The sequence below is a fragment of the Triticum dicoccoides genome, chromosome 2B, assembly GCF_002162155.2.
Source record: "Triticum dicoccoides isolate Atlit2015 ecotype Zavitan chromosome 2B, WEW_v2.0, whole genome shotgun sequence".
Classification (NCBI taxonomy): domain Eukaryota; kingdom Viridiplantae; phylum Streptophyta; class Magnoliopsida; order Poales; family Poaceae; genus Triticum; species Triticum dicoccoides.
In genome coordinates this window covers 775,685,442-775,699,134 of record NC_041383.1, presented here as the reverse complement: position 1 = coordinate 775,699,134, position 13,693 = coordinate 775,685,442, and the positions used below count along the sequence as shown (strand labels likewise).

The following is a 13,693-nucleotide window of genomic DNA, read 5'->3' as shown; positions in this document are numbered from 1 at the left end:
CCTGGTCCGGGACGGGGGGGCGGCGGCGGTGTCCTTCGGCTTGGCGGCGTCCCGGCGACCCGGCGCGGTCGCCGGCGGTAGGCGCGGTGGTGGTGCTGCCCTTGGCAGCAGGGCGGCGTGGTGGCGTGCGGTGGCCGACGGCGCGTCCCCGGCCCAGATCTGGGCCTTCCCGGCCTCATCTGGGTCCTAGGGGGCCGGTCCCTGGCGTGGCTTCTTCGTCATCTGTGTGGTGAGGCGGAGGAGCGGCTCGGACGAGGGGCGGCGATGCCGATGGCGTGCCAGCTGCAGCGCGATGGCGGGAGCTATCCGGGAATGGAGTTCCCGGCCGGGCCTGTGGGCACATGGGCCTGGTAGGCTCCTGCTTGTGTGTCCGGTCGGCTACCGTCGTTGACGGCGGAGGTTGTGCCCTCCCGCGTGCCGACGGTGCAGCGGCCCCTAGTCCCGGCTCCTATTCATCGTCGTGCAGGCCTCACCTCGTGGTGCCGTGGTGAGACGGCGTGGAGGCTTCTTGACCATGGTGGCGCAAGTTGGTGGTCGGTTTGGTGGCAGGCTCCGGAGCACCCGAGGTGAAGGTTGGGATCGGGGGAAACCCCTGTCGGCCTGTCCGACACCGACGCGGCGACGCCAGTGGGTGCCGCCGGACCTTCCTGGAGGGCGTCGGGGGCGACCCTTCCTCTCGCCTCTCGTGTACCGGGGGAAACCCTTGGCAGCAGCGTCGTCCTCGTCGCGGTCCTTCTTGGAGGTGCTGATTGGTACCGGTGCTTCGGAGCCTTGGAGCTTGGTGGGAGATCTTCGGTGGGCGCAGTGGTCGTGTAGCTTCTCCGTTTCCGTCGAACCGCCGTTGTCGGCATTCTTTTCTCTTGTTGTTTCTTTTTCGTTTCTTTTGGGTGTGTCTGTGCTGCTTCCGTCCCAGCACCTATCCTTGGTTGTATCGGTTGGTTGCTTTGGAATACAAAGCGGGGGGAAACACTTTTTCGTCAAAAGATTATGATTTGTCACTCTGATTGTCGGAGAGGTATCTCTGGGCCCTCTCGGTAATGCACATTACTATAAGTCTTGCAAGCAATGTGATTAATGAGTTAGTTGTGGGATGATGCATTACGGAACGAGTAAAGAGACTTGCCGGTAACGAGATTGAACTAGGTATTGAGATACCAACGATCGAATCTCGGGCAAGTAACATACCGGTCACGTGCACGGCACGTATTTAGTTGATAATCCCAAATGTCTTAAGTAGTATAAATTAACTTGTATCTCATTTTAGATGGTGTGTTCGATCCCCCAATAGCGCTTTTTGTTTCACATTTCTCAGCCCCAATATATCCAGTGCTATATATTGGGCCCAGACAACGATGCGAGGACCAACTTAAGTTAAGCATGCCTATGCAAACACCTGCATCGCCTTTTTATCTATCTACTCCTATAAAAGACTCAGTGATGATGATGGTGTATTTGTCATCCGTCATTTCTGACCATTAGATCTGTATCTAACTGCTGCAAAGTAAGTTGTGGCATTTTTGCAACAATAGCCCACTTCTTTGATCCAATTTGCAGAAAACCCCTTATTATCTTGAAAGCAAGCACATCCCTCCCCCGCCTCATCAACACAGCCTGAGAAATATACTTTGAGTGAAACGCAATATATTTTTAGTGGTATATGTATATCAAAACAAGAGTGTTTGCTTTCAAGTTTGTGAACAAGTACTATTTTATTTTGGATCCGTTGCAACGCACGGGCATATTGCTAGTCAAAGAAAGAAATCTCACGGTAGCCTTTTTTCATAGACGGGGGCTTTTGTGTGATTAAATATAAAGAAAATGAGTTTTCTGCAAAAGAAACTCGCCACATTGGCCCCTGTTTTCCTATCAAATACGTTTTAAACACGGATCAGCTCGATTTGCTGTGGCCTATCCCAAACTTGATACTGATTTGCAAAAAGAACATAAAGTGATACCAATTCGTTGCCCTAGCTCCAATTGTGTGGTACTTATATGCAATTAACTCTGGAGCAATCAAACGAAACGAAATGAGGACAGATTCGCTTTAACAGTACAAATATAGATAATCTATCTACCTGTGTTTTTCATGTACATATAAATAGCATTGTCCAATCTGCATGCAGGAACCATCTGATTATTGATCTATGATATCGTTTGTCGCCGTTGTTGTGGCCGCCGGCAATATTTGGCTGCTTCCTCCCCACTTCCTTATCCTCTCTTTGGCCAACATAGCCTGCACCGTAAAAAGTTCAGACATTTCTTAAACCATATATGCTCAGCTACGATCGAGTCATTATCTATAGAAAAAAAAGAGACTGAGATCGAGTGATATTAGTGTAGTACTGCACACCTGATTCTCCCACTTGGCTCGGAAGCAAATTGTGATAAGTATAGCAGTCTGCAGCAGCGTGCCAATTGACATGCCCATCCAAATCCCCTGCAGCGCAGAGATACATTGTTGTATATTCAGAGCAGTTTAGAATCAGATTGGCCGTTCTAATAATTTATTAGGTATCCATAAGTATTTGAAGTTGATTTGGTTTTGCTCTTACCAATGCACCAAGTTTTAGCTTGAAGCCAAAGAGGACTCCCAGTGGGATGCCAAACAAGTAGTAGCACACAATGTTTATGAACGCCACAAGCGTCTGCCACCCTGCTCCTATCGCCACACCTGCAAAGCGACATGTTCCAATTGTCATTGGGATAAATCACTGGTTTAATTTGGTAACTGGTTGGCGTAGTGGTACGTGCCTGAGAGCACAGGCTGGATGCTGTTGAGGAAGATGGATGCTGCAAGAAGGTAGCCAAGCTTTGCAGCTCCCCCACCACCCTGTCGTTGTCGCTGAAGAACCGTGGCAGCTCGGTCCTCCAGATGAGGAACACGGTCAGGAAGACTGCCCCGATGGCGGCGGACGTCGACACCGCTATGATCATCGAGAACTTAGCCGCCTTAGGCCTGTTCGCGCCCAGCTCGTTGGACACCCTAACGCTGCATCTCGAGAACTTTCACATTAGCAAAAATACTGATGAATTTTATACGTCTATTTTTATACAGATGCAGTCTTGTGCGGAGTACTATTTGTGTTGTTGCATGCGTTATCTATATACCTCACTGCTGCATTGAAGCCTATTGCCACCATAAGGGTCTAGAGCTGGTAATTGATGCTGTAAAAAAATTTAGACACGTTGATGTAAAAAAAACAGTCAGACATGGAATACCATTTAATCTTCGTCAGAGAAACTCTATTGTCTGTGCGCGCATAGTTAGTTTGCAGGTTCGTCAGTTAAAAACTGCTTACCAAACGGACATAATGTCAACCTGGAGTTGAGCATTCTTTAGGAGACCCACAAGGATGAGCACTGCACTGTAGTACCACAGCTCCAAGCTAGATAAAAACACATCGTGCATACACACAATTTAAATTAATCTGCTTGGTGATTGAATTATAATCGTATAGCAAGCTAAGAATTGAAAGATGTACCGACCAGAGCATGACGGCGGAGGCGAGGGACAACTTGACGAAGGCGGCGAGGTTATTGAAGGCGAGCATGGAGAACCCCTTCCACGCCTCCGGGAAGCAGCCGGAGACGAGGTAGGCGAACTGCGCAACGATGATGATCCACCAGGTGACATTCCCGATCATGGCGGCGCCGAAGAGGCCATGGCCAAGGCGCGTGACGAAGACGTAGTTGAGCACGATGTGGAGGGCGAGCCCCGCGCCGGAGATGAAGGTCATGGCCCAGACCTTGCTCTGCGCCTGGAAGAACTTCTGCAGCGGGAAGTTCGCGGCGTAGGCGAACAACTGCGGGACGACCAACCGTGTGTACCGCCCGGCAACGGCTGAGATGGCAGTGGGCTGGTGGAGCGCCTGCAAGATGGGCGCCGTGAAGACATAGGTCGGCGCCAGTGACAGCGCGGTGGCGCCGCAGATGATCCAGGAGCGCTGGATGTAGACGCCGAGCATGTCAACCTGCCCCGCACCCACCGCCTGCCCGCATAGCGTCTCCAGCGCGCTGCCCATGCCAACCTGCAAATGCAACCCCTAGCATCATCAGCTAGCGCGTGGTTTGTGTTAAAAGGGAGAGAGGGATTTGGTGGAATAGTTTGTTGTATTGCTTGAGCCTCGTATATAGGAGTACATGATCTATTTGGAGTACAAGGCAAGCCAGAATATTTCCTAGTCTAACCTATGTTTCCTAATACAATCACGTTACTCAACATCCCCCCGCAGTCACAACGGTAGCGACGCAGACGGTGATACTGGAGAAGAATCCGAAGGCAAGCCGACGGACACCCCCCCACAGTGTAACGGTTGACGCATCGCGGAGTCATGGCTGGAGTGGAAACCAACGAGGTTGCTAAAGCAGGTGGTAGCCCTTTGTGCCGTTTGTCGATGTAGCCAAGAGCGTGGGTGGTGGAGCCGTGGTCGAGGTAGCCGTGCGAAGAATGCCGTCGTCGATGTCTAGTCGGGGTGGCCGGTGTCGAGGAAGTCGCCGTGGAGCCGCGGGCGCAAGGGGGCGCCGAGTTAGCATGGGCGCAGTGGTGTCGAAGTAGTGGTGCGCCGGAGAGGAGATGTTGTTGACGATGCGTCGCGACGGGTTTGCCAAGCCCTGGGACACATCGTAGACGAAGGCACGCACCGGTGTTGCCAGCACCGGCATGCGTAGACGGACGGAGACGAAGCGCCGCACCAGGCTTGCCAGGCCCGGGGACACGTCGTGGACGAAGGCACGCGGCGGTGTTGTCAGCACCAGGCATGCGGAGACTAGGACCTGCACGAGTTGTACGCCATGTCGAAGAAGTCGGAGGGCCAGTAGAGAAGAACTCGACGACGGTTGCGGCGTCCGTCGACGCGGGGCCAATGTCACCAACGATGGTCGGAGTAGACGAAGTGGTCAGGGTAGATGACGGCGACGCTGACGACGAGCTGGTGCTGGATGAAGACGAAGGAGTGGACGGGCAGCTGCGGCGAAAGAAGAGCGGCGGCGGTGGCCTGACGGCGGCGACGACTTGATTAGGAGCGCGGCGGCGGTGCTCGAAGTAGGAGGAAAACCCTGGCAACGTGACGAAGATCGGCGCGGACGATGGCGTTCCCGCGCCAAGGGAGACGGCGCGACACATACCAAGGGAGGTCATCGCGCGGTGAAGGCGGAGTGGACCGCAGGCCGCGGCGCTACGGCCCAAAGGGGCGACGAGGGTAAAACCTCGGGGCGGCTGCGGAGACCGCGGGCCACGGCGCGACAGCCTGAAGGGGCGGCGCGGCGGACGAGTGTGGGTCGGTGCAACCGCGGGGACGGCTTCGGGACGGGTGCGTGGACCGCGTGCCACGCTTGCTACGGCCCGACGGGGCGACTCAGTGGCGGCGCGAGGGTCGGTACAGCCACGGGGACGACCAGGAGCGGACAGCCTCGGGGCGGCGGTGGACCGCGGGCCGCGGCACTACGGCCCGAAGGGGCGACGCAACGATGACGCGGGTCGGTGCAGCCAGGAGAAGAATCACGGGGCGGCTATGATTGGCCGCTACATGGCGCAAGGCCGCCGGGTCGGGTGATGTAGGAGTCCCGGTCTGAGCAGGGGAGTGACGGCCGGCGTAGATCGACGGGCGGGCCGGCGCGCAAACGGCGGCAGCGAAGGGCCGCCTCGGCGCGCGTGGCCGCCGGGACGGAGGAGAGGCCGGCTGGTCGCGTCAGGGTCGGAGTAGAGACGCTCGGGGTCGACGGTGGCGGTGGGCGACGCAAACCGATCAAGAATAGATCAGAAAACAAAAAAAAACGCGCGATCAAGATGACCAGCGGGACAGAGAAAACCCCGGAGTAAGGCTCGGAGAAAAGACTCTCTAGGGCAGTCGGTCAACACGACCAGCGGACGAACCCTAGGTACGTGTGGCGCGGCCCCCGGCGGCGGTCAAGGAGGCCAACCGCCCCGGGGGTGGCGTGCAGGTGCGGAAACGACGGCGGCTAGGGTTTATGATCGACTTGCGATAGATACCATGTTGGAAGAGAGAGAGGAATTTGGTGGAATAGTTTGTTGTATTGCTTTAACCTCGTGGGCATATATATAGAAATACATGATCTACGTGGACTACAAGGCAAGCCAAAATATTTCCTAATCTAACTTATGTTTCCTAATACAATCACATTACTCAACAGTTTGTAGTTGCAATATATGCGTGCTCGAGAAAGAGTAAAATTTCAAACGCGGAGTCGTGGTGGGCTTCAGCCAGAAGCCCAGAACACACTGAGATATCGGTCACACCACACGGTGCACATACTCTATGGGGGGAGGCAATATCGTCACGGTCACACTACAAGATTGCGTGACAAAAACCCACTCTAGTAACTCCTCTTTTACTGTTGGAGGCGTGCGGTAAAGATTAATGTATTGAGAGTGTTTTTTCTGCACCCACCTTCTCTGCACCCACGGAGCACCCACTAAAGAAAACATAGCAAAACATTTCAGAAAATTCTGAAACTTTATGAGAATGATTATCAACAAATGTTATGGGCGCTTGTAAATTTTGATGGTTAAATAAAATCCGGGAAGCTCTATACAAAAAGACAAACACTAAAAGTTAGTCAAAATGTAAGTGCACTGTTTGCGCAGGCTTTGTAATTTTGTCTTTTCTGTACAGAGCTCCTCGAATGTATTTGACCACCAAACATTACAAGCTCCCATAACATTTGTTGATGATCATTCTCACAAAGTTTTAGATTTTTTTTAAAATATTTTACTATGTTTTTTTGCGTAGGTGCACCCTGGATGCACCGAAGGTGGGTGCAACCACTACTTTCTCTAATGTATTTCATTTCCCCTTTATCTCTGTCGATGGTCAACGCTAAAGCTCTCTTGATTCTCCCTTTCTCCCTCTCGGCCACCCCAACAGTCCACCACCATCGGCATCTTCACCTTCGGTGGCTACCGCTATTGGATCAGCATCCAATTGAGCGTCTTCTCAATTAACTACTCATCTACACGTCTTTTCATGATGTTGTTGCCACCCGCAGGGCCCCGACCCCTCATATTGACATACAACCCTCACGCACTCTCTGCTCATGGGTAACCAACAAACATGTAGGCTATTTAAAACAAATATTTGATATAGTGTATTAACATATTTAAAATGATAAAGTAGTATATATACAACCACATGATAGTAGGTAAGATGTGAGTGTAACAACACCAAATGGTAGGATGCAGCAAGTTTAAAATTGAAGTTATAGGTTTGTCCAAAGTTAATCTTTTTTAAGTTTGACCAACTCTACAAAAAAATGATACATCACTGTTACAAAAACCGGTCAATTTAGTTATTTATCATAGATTTATCGTCAATCGGTGGGTGACCGATAAGATTATGCCATATCATCGAGAATGGCATTTTGGAGCTCGGCCTTCATGGATGCCCCTTTTAAAAAAAATTAAAATTCATAATTTTTTGTTTCAATTTTTTTTGATAAAAATTGTACAAGTATATAAGGATGTGATGTATATGTGTGTAAAATTTCAGGATGAAATACTTTAAGATGCGATCTGTGCAAAAAGAACAATCTCATGGACTTTTTGAATGAATAGTATCATGTGTTGAAAAGTCATAGATTTGTCTTTTTGCACAACCCTCATTTCAACCCATTTCGTCCTAAAAATTTACACACATATCTGTTATTCCTACATATATGTCTGTATTGTTTTTAGAATATTTTGAAATGTTAAAATATGAAATTTTTGGAATTTTGAACTTTTCAAAAATTGGCCTTCATGGAGGCCGAGCTCCAAAAGCAATTTTCACATATCGTCATCATTTATCGTTTGGGCCGATTTATCAATCTAACAATCGATTTATCGGGAATGTACCGATAAATCGGGACTATTTCTAGCACTATGTGTGCAAGAACTATGTTTATTTCTGTTTTGTGGACCTTGTTATGTAATATGTATGGCTGTCCTGTTTTGTTTGTCATGTACAACGATTCAAATGCAAAGAATCAAGATAACACTTGTGTTCAATATTTGTTTCTGTTGAACACATCATATTTTAGTGTGGGAAACCTGGGATATGTAAAAAGAAAATGGCCATTAATAGTCAACCGATAAAATCGATAAATCATCCGATTTTTGATTAATCTCTAATCCCCAGCCAACCGAGACGCAGCGATAACTGATATCCTCTACATTTAACGATCTACAATACCAAATACGCATAGTACAAAAACTATTTCATAAATAATTTCTTGAGATTAATTTTATATTCTAGATGTTAATAAAAAAATTGTATAAACTTGGCATGACATAAACAAGTTTGACTTGTTGCGACAAAATTATTTTAAAAAGGAGTTAGTAGGTACTACCTCCGTCCTGATTTATTATTTGTCCCCTTTGTATTTTGTGCTAAATTTTGACCTTAGATTTAACTAACAAAATATTAATGCATGTGATAAAAAATAATATCATTGAAAACTATGTCCAAATATGAATTCAGCAATATAATTTTATGCATTATTTGTTTTAGTTAAATCTATTATCAAAGTTTAGCAGAAAAGTAAAGAGACCAATAAACCAGAACCGAGGTAGTAGCAAGTAGGAATGCGCGCTAAATGACGTTCAACAATATATAAGCATGTTAATTGGCGTGCCTGCCTACGTTCTTCGTGCGTACCATGACACCGTAGGCAAAGTCATGGCATCGTATGTCCAAATATGAATTCAACAATATATAAACATGTTATAATTGGCGTGCCTGCCTGCGTGTGCGTCGGTGCGTACCATGACACCATAGGCGAAGCCCTCGATGACGTTTATAGCTACGGTGACGGCGCCGAGCTCGACCTCCCCGATGTGGCCGACGAAGCCGATGGTGACGAAACCGATGGAGAACTGGAACACGGTGGTGAGGATCGCCGGGAGCGCGATGTGCCACAGCACCTTTGACTCCTGCCAGCTCTTGCTCCCCATCTGAACCATCTCCGCGCGGCCGGCGCCGACGGTATATATGAAGTAGCTAATCCAAATCTACCTGTCGAACTCTCTTGCAACTCATTCTGTACTGTATATATGAACTCCCGGGCGATACATGTCAAGTGTGTTTCTAGTTAACTAGCTAAAGCTAATGAAGCTAGCTAGCTCTAGCTTGCTGTTTCTCTATAGGCTTCTGATGCTACAAAGCCTGGTCGTAGCTAGCGAGCACACCCATATATGTAGTAGCACTCGTTGGCTGTTGATGCATCGTTGTCGGGTAAAGCTTGTTGGGTGAAGTTGGGCCTCGTAAACAGCTCTCCTTAGCCAGGTCGTGCCCGGGGAGGGGTTACAGGCTAGGTCACTGGATGCGGCAGGTCGAGTAGGTAGGTGGGATTGAAACCCCTCAAAAAAAGAAAAGAAGAAGAGGGTAGTAGGTGGGATTGAAAGCACGACGGAAGTCGTCTCGCTTGGCGCCAACCAGTGTTGTGGAGTTCCTCTGATTTCAGAGGTTTCCATCATGTCCAGAGAATTTATCATTGATCGGCCAGAAGCGAGCAGTTTTCATATTAGTTTACTTTTTCAATCGGTGGTGTGGTGATAGCCGGTAGCATATGCTTTTTTGCTTTCATACTATTCTTGTACATATTTTTGTCTTCTATAACAACTAGTTGAATGCTCGTGTGATGCTACGGAGTAACAAAAAAACATAATGATTAAATATATGCTCTTATTCAGAACTAGAACGACAGTATGTTATTTCTATTCACCCCCTCCTTCCACCCACCTTTATTCTCACAACCATGTCTTAGCCCTCTTTCCAAATTCTTGTACTTGTACCGGTTATATAATTTTTTCTTGAGCCATGGGTGGCGACAGTCTGTTAGGTAACTCGAGCCATCTTACCTACGACTTATTAGTATGTGTCCACATACAATGCATGTCTCTGACAACACATATTAATTAAGGATTTAGACAAACTACCAGCCACAACAGTTATTTTTCTAATTCAACGTGTAACTTTCTTGGAAATTTGATGTGAACTGCACAATTCATTTTTCCTAATTGATACAAATAATTTGAATGCTCGCATCTCATGAATCAACATGCCTCACATAATGTGGTCACCAACCATATGTGGTCACCAACCCTATAATCTCTTATCTCAGTGCATGTGTTTCTCAATGTATGTGGTACCAAATATATAATCATTTGAAATTCATACCCATTACAATATATTACAATCAAAATTAGAAATATCCTTCTTGGAATACGATATATACTAAAAAGGTCCTTGCCGTTCTCTGAAACAAAACAAATAAACTTTGGTTCAGTCCTAAAACAGACATCACTTATAAGAAATAAGCTTAGCATGCTTTGGAACTCGCCGTACTCTGCAGAACAACAGATCTCCATCAAGAAATGCTCGGCTGAGCTGGATGAGTTACTGCTTCGGGAAGAACTCATGTGGAGACAGAGATCTAGAGCCACTTACTTGAGGGAAGGAGACCGGAATACCAAGTGGTTCCAGAGGAAAGCCACTTGAAGGAAGAAGAAAAACGACATAACCAAACTGAAAGACAGCTCTGGTGTGTGGAAGGAAGGCGAGAAAGAGATCAAGGAGATGGCAAGAGGTTTTTTCCGAGCATTGTATGAAAAAGAAGATGAGGTTTTCCCACATGAAATCTTGGACCATATTGAGAAGAAAATCACGGATGATGTTAACACGGAACTACTAAACCGTTTTCTGTGAAGGAGGTTAGTGATGCTTTGTTCCAAATTGGCCCGCTCAAAGCCCCGGGTGCTGATGGATTCCCAGCTCGCTTCTTTCAGAGAAATTGGGAGGTGTTGAGGGACGACATTGTGAAAGGGGTTCTGGGTTTCTTTGACACTGGAGTTCTCCCGGATGGCCTGAATGATACGGTAATAGTTTTAATCCCGAAAAGCAAGGACCCTCAGACCCTCAAAGACTACCGGCCAATCAGCCTGTACAACGTCCTCTACAAAGTAATCTCCAAGTGCCTGGTTAATCGGTTGCAGCCTCATTTAGATGGAATCATCTCTGAGACACAAAGTGCTTTCGTCCCGGGAAGATTGATCACGGACAATGCTGCCATTGCCTTTGAGTGTTTTCACAAGATCCAACACAGCAAGCATCTGCAGAACACTCATTGCGCGTACAAGCTTGACCTAGCTAAGGCCTATGATAGGGTGGATTGGGAGTTCCTAGAAGGCGTGCTACTGAAAACGGGATTCAGTCAAAAGTGGACAGGTTGGCTAATGCAATGCGTTAGGTCGGTCAGATACTCGGTGCGTTGCAATGGAGAGTTGCTTGAACCGTTTGTCACATCTCGAGGTTTGCGTCAGGGAGATCCACTTAGCCCTTATCTCTTCCTGTTTATCGCGGATGGGTTGGTTAAGCTCATCAATCTGGAAATCTCACAAGGCAATTTGTCACCGCTTAAAATAGCAAGAAGCAGCCCCGGGATCTCTAACCTGCTCTTTGCAGACGACAGCTTACTCTTTTTTAAAGCGACGCCCGAGCAAGCCCTTACCGTGAAAAGAATCCTCTCATCCTTCCAGAGGGCCACCGGACAGTTGCTCAGCGAGAGTAAGTGTTCGATTCTTTTCAGCGAGGTGTGCCCCTTGAGTACAAGAGAGGACATAAAAGCAATTCTGGGGGTGGTATCCACGGCTTTTGAAGGGAAGTACCTAGGTCTTCCGACACCGGAGGGTAGAATGAAGGACGAGTGCTTCCAGCCCATCATGGACAGGCTCAAGAAGAGGTGTACAGATTGGTCGGAGAAAACCATGTCATATGCGGCCAAAGATGTCCAAGTGAAGTCAATTGTACAAGCACTGCCATGCTACACTACGAGAGTGTTTCTCCTCTCGATGGGTTTCTGTGAGAAGTACGAGAAGATGATCTGGGATTTCTGGTGGGGGGATGAAACGGGCCGCCGCAAAGTTCACTGGATGTCATGGGAGCGTATGACGAGGCCAAAGAGAGCGGGTGGTATTGGTTTTAGAGACATGCACCTATTCAATTTAGCCCTTCTTGCCAAACAAGGGTGGAGGCTGATTCAGAACCCGGAGAGTCTATGTGCCCGGGTGCTCAAGTCTAAATATTACCCAAACGGCAACCTGTTGAACACCGTCTTTGCGTCGGATGCGTCGCCTGTGTGGAGAGGTATTGAAGCAGGGCTGGAGTTGCTGAAAAAGGGCGTCATCTGGAGAGTGGGCAATGGAAGAGATATTCAGATCCAACGGGACCAGTGGTTACCAAGGAAAGAGGGTCTGATGACCGCGGCATTCATAAGAAGATCACGTCTTCGGTGGGTGAACCAACTCATGCTCCCAGATATGAAGGAATGGAATGTTCCACTTATCAAACAAATTTTCTACCCTTTCGATGCTGATGATATATGTAGAATCCCAATCCCTAGATCGGATGTGAGGGACTGCATTGCCTGGCACCCTGAGAAGAATGGGATATTCACATTGAGGAGCGCTTATAAGTTGGCGGCGGCGGCAAAGAATAACGCGGCTTTGGAGGCCTCGAGCTCGACAAACAATTCGGAGGACCGTAGCATATGGGATTTGATTTGGAAAGCTGAGGTTCCCCCGAAGGTGAGAATCTTCGGTTGGAGGGTTGCAACCAACACTTTGGCCACGAAAAGGAACAAGTTCAGGCGTACGATCACGTTCGATGCGACGTGCGATATATGCGGCTGGCGGGATGAGGATGAACACCACGCAGTGGTGGGATGCACCAAGAGTAGGGCACTCAGGCACAAAATGAGGGAGGAGTGGGATATCCCATCGGAAAAGTATTTCCAGAATACTGGCGAAGATTGGCTACAGATCCTACTGAGCTCCGTTCCAAAAGATGTTCGCGTAAAAATCTTGTTGCTGCTATGGAGATGCTGGCACCTCCGTGAAAATTGCATACATGGGGATGGAAAGGAGCCGGTTTTAGTATCCGCCGCCTATCTGTCGAAGATGCATGACGAATGGAAGAACGTGGGTGTAGCCGGACAGGTGCTGGCCGGAAAGGACTCTGGGTTTCAGACAAAATCATGCCCAAGTACCCATACAACTCAAAGATATCAGTGGACTACACCACCGAGAGGCATAGCAAAACTGAACACCGATGCCTCTTTTCTCCCAAACACCAATCAGTGTTGGGGAGGCGCCGTCGCTCGAGATCACAAAGGACATGTCTACCTGTCGGTTGGAAGAGAGTTGGGCGAAGCTAATGACGCTCTATAGGCGGAGGGGAAGGCGATCTTGATGGGTTTGCAAGCATTGGCACCTCGCTATAATGGGAACATTCTGATAGAGACTGACTGCAAATCTCTAGCAGATGATCTCCAAGGAAACGGCCAAGTCAGGTCAGCAAGTTATGGATTGATTATGGACATCAGATCACTGCTTGGAGGTTTTCAGAGCAAGCAGATCACTCATGTTGATCGTCAGCGGAACTCCCTTGCACATGAGCTGGCAGCAGAAGCTAGAAGATCTGGGGACTTTTTTCTGATTGCTGATGTCCCTAATGGGTTGCGTAACTTGATGTTCTCTGAATGTAACCCCCTACTGGAGTAAGCTTGTTTACTCTAGTCCTAAAAAAAAAAACTACATAGCATCCTAGCTAGTGAGAACGTTCACTAAAACAAATTGACCTGTCCAAAAATGGTTTATGCAAAGTTAGTAAACAATATTAACCTAGCTAGTTCACTTAGTTAA

At 48.2% G+C, this 13,693-nt stretch overlaps 1 pseudogene; it reads right to left on the bottom strand.

Moving 5' to 3' along the window:
* Nucleotides 1-2,111: 2,111 nt before the first annotated feature.
* On the bottom strand, nucleotides 2,112-8,956 carry LOC119368740 (annotated as a pseudogene).
* Nucleotides 8,957-13,693: the final 4,737 nt, after the last annotated feature.